Here is a 6454-nt window from a genome sequence, read left to right as displayed (position 1 = left end):
ACAAATTTTCAATGGTTTTTTACTACTTGCTAATATTTACAATTTAAGTAATTCATGTTTTCTACATAAAAATTGCTCAAAATTTCATGAGAAACTTGTTGCAAATAGTCAAAGAGGATTATTGGTGTTATGAAATTTGAAAATTTTCTTCTTTTTGTCACACTTCTTTAATTTTTTACTACTTTTTACTGTATACAAATTAAATAATTGATATTTTATATAAAAAAATTGCAAAAAGTTTAACAAGAAACAAGTTAACCAATACTAGGATAGGATTTGTGTTCTGGAATTTGACAAATTCCATCACCTGGTAACCCTTTTTTAATTCTTTTTACTATTTCTAACTATTTACAATTCAAGTAATTAAAATTTTATATGTACAAAAATATCTCAAAATTTCATAAAAAACAGGTTCACGGATACTCAAACAATTTGTTTCTAAATTTAAAAAATTCAATCTCAATGTAACAATTTTTCAATTGTTTTTTACTACTTTCTACTATTTACGATATAAATAAATCATGTCTTTTTCATAAAAATTGCTCAAAATTTCAGAAGAAACTTGTTGCAAATTGTCAAAGGGATTATTGGTGTTATGAAATTTGAAAATTTTCTTCTTTTTGTGACACTTTTTTAATGTTTTACTAATTTTTACTCTTTACAATTTAAATAATTGATATTTTATATATAAAAATTGCAAAAAATTTCACAAGTAACGAGTTGGCCAATACTAGCATAGGATTTGTGCTCTTAAATTTGACAAATTCCATCTCTTGGTATCAATTTTTTAATTCTTTTTACTATTTTTAACTATTTGCAATTCAAATAATTGAACTGATATGTACAAAAAGATTTAAAAATTTCATAACAAACAGGTTGGCAGATACTCAAATGGGATTAGTTTCTGAAATTTATAAAATTCAATCTATAGGTAACAAATTTTTCAATTGTTTTGTACTACTTTCTATTATTTACAATATAATAAATCATGTCTTTTTCATAAAAATTGCTCAAAATTTCAAAAGAAAATTGTTCAAATTTTCAAAGGGATTATTGGTATTATGAAATTTGAAATTTTCTTCTTTTTGTGACACTTTTTTAATTTTTTACTAATTTTTACTCTTTACAAATTAAATAATTGATATTTTATATATAAAAATTGCAAAAAATTTCACAAGTAACGAGTTGGCCAATACTAGCATAGGATTTGTGCTCTTAAATTTGACAAATTCCATCCCTTGGTAACAATTTTTTAATTCTTTTTACTATTTTTAACTATTTGCAATTCAAATAATTCAACTGATATGTACAAAAAGATCTAAAAATTTCATAACAAACAGGTTGACAGATACTAAAATAGGATTAGTTTCTGAAATTTAAAAAATTCAATCTCTAGGTAACAATTTTTCAATTGCTTTTTACTACTTTCTACTATTTACAATTTAAATAAAACATGTTTTTTCATAAAAATTGCTCAAAATTTAAGAAGAAACTTGTTGCAAATTGTCAAAGGGATTATTGGTGTTATGAAATTTGAAAATTTTCTTCTTTTTGTGACACTTTTTTAATTTTTTACTAATTTTAACTCTTTACAATTTAAATAATTGATATTTTATATATAAAAATTGCTAAAAATTTCGCAAGTAACGAGTTGGCCAATACTAGGATAGGATTTGTGTTCTTAAATTTGACAAATTCCATCTCCTGGTAACCCTTTTTTAATTCTTTTTACTATTTTTAACTATTTACAATTCAAATAATTGATGTTTTATGTACAAAAAGATCTCAAAATTTCATAACAAACAGGTTCGTGGATACTCAAATTCAATTTGTTTCTCACTTTAAGAAATTCAATCTTTAGGTAACAATTTTTCAATTATTTTTTACTACTTTATACTATTTACAATTTAAATAAATCATGTTTTTTTCATAAAAATTGCCCAAAATTTCAGAAGAAACTTGTTGCAAATTGTCAAAGGGATTATTGGTGTTATGAAATTTGAAAATTTTCTTCTTTTTGTGACACTTTTGTAATTTTTTACTAATTTTTACTCTTTACAATTTAAATAATTGATATTTTATATATAAAAATTGCAAAAAATTTCACAAGTAACGAGTTGGCCAATACAAAAATAACATTTTTGTTCTTAAATTTGACAAATCCCATCTCCTGGTAACAATTTTTTAATTACTTTTACTATTTTTAACTATTTACAATTCAAATAATTGAACTTTTATGTACATAAAGATCTCAAAATTCCATAACAAACAGGTTGGCAGATACTCAAATGGGATTAGTTTCTGAAATTTATAAAATTCAATCTCTAGGTAACAAATTTTTCAATTGTTTTTTAATACATTCTAGTATTAACAATTTAAATAATTCATGTTTTCTACATAAAAATTGCTCAAAATTTCATGAGAAACTTGTTGCAAATAGTCAAAGAGGATTGTTGGTGTTATCTATCCACTTAAAAACTAAGAAAACAAACTACTAGGGAAATTACCCTAAAACCCCTATCTGATTAGCTGACACGTGTCCAATAATTAAGTTTTTTCGTCATTTTGGTGCCCTTTAAGAAGGGTTGAAGCAGCTGAAGACGTAATTACATTTTTGTCCCCGTTTTCTACTCCGTAGTGTATTTGGGTTTGGTTATTTCGTAATTTTGCAAAGTTTTAAATGCATCTGACCGAGACTTTTGAAATGCTTTTTAAATAGCGCGAATATTGTACTTGATTTGATTGGATTTCTTTTCGAAGTCAGAAAATTGGGAAGGATTCTTACCGAAGACTCAGGCGGATTAAAATTTTTGAAATGGCTTTCTGAAATTTGAGATTAAACCAGAAACGTTACCTCCTTCCTCTCCCACTGAACTTCCTTAAACCCTAGCAAACCATTTTCTGATTCGGGAAACCAAAACACCTTTTGCTTTCGTATGTCAGTTTTTCTCCTTCATTTTCCATGCTTTATCAAATTTCTTTGCTTTCTATTAATTCTTCAAATCCTCACAAATCTCTGTTAAATTTTATTTGCTTTCTGTTACTCTATCAAACCCTTACGAAATTTTATAAATTTATTTGCTTTATGTGATTCCATCAAATTACAATCTCTGTTTGAAGTTTTTATTTATTTTAGTGTATCAGTTCTTTGGCATAGGACGTGGTGGCTGGGATAGAAGTTGCATGGAAGTTGCATTAGTGAGTTTCCATTTTTGTCTTATGGGTTCTAAAGTTTCAATTTTTTCATTATTCTTATTATCATTTTGTCTTTATTCAACTTGCCGTTTGGTTTGATCAATGTTTCCCATTTTTTTATGGTTTCGCAGTATTTTCGTCTTTCCTGCTCACTTCATCTTCTTCCTAATAACATTTCTTTTGGATTATTCATGCTTATGGTTGACGAGTTGGGTAAGTTTTGTGGTTATTTGTAGATTCGGGTTAGTGTGATGTATATATAAAGGTCAGCCTTGCAACTCATTTGTTCCTGTTCCTTTTCAGATTTGCAGCAAATGGGCAAGAAAAAGTTAATGCCTTTCCTCTTCGTACCTTTCTTCCACTTTCCATTTCTTTTTTAGTTTCAGTTTCTAATAACTGTTCTCACATGTACAGGTCTGATTCAAAGTCCAACCTCAGCTTCGAGAAGAACCTCCAATTTTATTCCAGTATGTTCCCGGATTAATTTCTGAATGTTTTTTCTACTTTGTTTTAACAATACAGCAAAAATATTTAATAAGTTTATTGAGAAAATTAAATAAAATGTTAAGTATTGTTCTATCTGTTTGCTTGTGTTTGACTGTGAAGTTTTATCGAGGGTGGTGGTACTACATGTCAATTTCTGCTCTAAGTTTCAACCCTTATGATCAACCACTGTAGATCTGAAGAGTTTCTCATCCCAGTAAAGGTCAGCCTTACAAAATCAATTGATGTTAAAGGTGAAAACTTTAGTTAAATGAAATGGGAATTTCTCTTTGTGCACATTTGTTTAAATTTTAATTATGTATTACTTGGATATTAGATAAAATTTGTTCTGTAGGATGGCCTTTAAGACATTCTGAATCTGCACTTGAATTTAAATTTTTGTTTTCTGTGTTAAATACTTAATTGATGTCCTTTGTTTTCATATTTTTTTGTTTTATCGTGGTTAAGTTTTTTTTTGTGATTTTTTGGGGTTTCAAGTTGCTAACTTTTATGTTTTTGGTTTGATTTTTTGAAATTTAGTTGGAGAACCCCAGTGGAAAGATTATGGAGTTGCAGTTCAATATTGTGAGAAAGTTAGAGGTTATCGGGATGGTAAATAGGAAGTACAATCACTTCCTTTGTCCAAAGATTCCTATTATTACTTCTTCCTTCCGTTTCCCTCGAAAAGTTGTCCACTTTCAATTATTCCTTTGCCAATTTCTCTTATTTTTTTCATTCAACTATCTTCTGCGGGTTTTAATTTTGAAGTGTTTCTTTTGGCAATTTCTACATATCGTTTGTCATTCTCTTTGTCAATTGTTTTTTTTTTAAAGAGAAATTCTTATTTTGTGATTTCTCAAAAGTTGTTATGGCTTTACATTCCAAATTGTTAAATGGGTGGATTGGGATCAATGTTGGATCTATTGATATCTAATGTTGTTTTATTAAATTATTGTCATCGTGATTGTGTGGTTTAGTTAAATATTTATTTTGTGGCTAATATTGGTTTATGAAGGATTATCCAATGCGCTCTATGAATTATGGATTGTCGATTCGGAATCCAAGAAGAAATGAATGCTCAATCAAGTGCTACTGTCCATTTTTTCTCATATATTATCCAATGTTATTGTTGTAGTCAAAATTGCAGGTCCTGAACTTTTGAATGCTTTCTGTCTTAGACTTTGATTCATGATTTTTATATTTCCTTTGAATTAAACTTTTTGTACTGTGATACTTGTATTTACAGCAAGGGATCTAAGTCTGAGGCTTTGATGAATTGTGTTGGTTGTTAAGGAATTGTTTTGAAGGTTTCTATAATAACATGGAGCAAGTAATGTAACTCTTCTTTTATGGTTCTCTTAAATGTGTTATGGTTTTGTTTTTTTATTCATGTTTAAATGCGATAGAAACTTGGAGCCAGTAGTGTAACTCCTTTTATTATAGATAATGACACAGATGCTAACAATTCATACATGTTGTTTCAGGCTTCACCAAAACTCAGGGAAGATAAAGTCAGGCAGTGTGTTCATACAAGATTGGGAGGAGAATATCCACCTTTCACAATTTACTTTATTTTTCCTTTTTCTTGCTAAATGTCCTTGAAAATATTATATTGCTTATATCTTTGAAACGATATGTATATGAATTGGAAAACTATGCAATGTAACTCAGTAGAGGTAGCATTATAATTCTATATTTTGTTTAGGTAGTAAATTCTAGATATGCAAAAGACCAAAATTTGAATCTAAAATGTTGTATACCTTTAAGTGGAGATTTTTTGGATGTATTCATTAGTTTTAGTTTAGCAATTTGAAGACAATATTTGTATGTTGTTTATGATCTCAATTTCAGTACATATAAAGGTATTAATTAAGGCTGAGAAAATTTGACAAATTTTAGTGTAGGAATCGTACCTATATTTTTTCCTAAGAATATTAAAAGGAACTACATATACCAGGACAATAAAAGATCAATTTTAAAAAAGAAAAATATTCATGGATAACATGATACTTAGTTTCAGATGGTTGTTGTTGCTGCAACTTGTGTTCAATACGAAGTTGATTACAGACCAAACATGAGTGTTGTAGTCAAAGCTATTCAACCTTTGTTGGGTACTTGATATATTCAAACTTCTGATCACACAATCATAATTTCAGTTATTCTCCAATATGGAAAAGAATTATAGTGATGTTGTAAAACTTTATGTATTATGTGTACATAAGTGGAATCATATGTGGTTTAACAAAAAGAGAGAAAGATAAAATAGGAGGACTAAGGAGGATGACAAATTCTGATTGCATTTTTACTGTACAAAAAGAGAATATGGAACTATGTATAGCTTTTTATAGCAATTTAAATCATACCGAAGAAAAAAAATAAGTGTAATAGTATCACAATTATTTATTTAAACAATAATCAAATTTATATAACTTAAAATTAAATCTTTAATATATCATTGTTTCTCTTAAAATAATTTAAGATAAATATACAAAACAAAATGTTGTTATAAATAAAAGATTCAATTTAGTAATGATTTGTACACAAATCGAAAATGATTTATACAATCAATGATGATATTATTTGTCTTTAAATATTTTTTATTAATTACTAATTAATCTCATTAATTGTTTTTAACTTTTTAACTATGAAAGGATTGTTTTTTTTGTTTCATACATTTTGAAATCTTTTCAATTTATACATTTAAAATTAATAATTATATGATTCATTTTTAGAAATTTTTTATTAATTAGATGATTTTATTAATTATTTTAAATTC

Source organism: Vigna unguiculata, unplaced genomic scaffold (assembly GCF_004118075.2).
Source record: "Vigna unguiculata cultivar IT97K-499-35 unplaced genomic scaffold, ASM411807v1 contig_223, whole genome shotgun sequence".
Lineage (NCBI taxonomy): Eukaryota > Viridiplantae > Streptophyta > Magnoliopsida > Fabales > Fabaceae > Vigna > Vigna unguiculata.
This window is presented reverse-complemented; position numbering follows the sequence as displayed.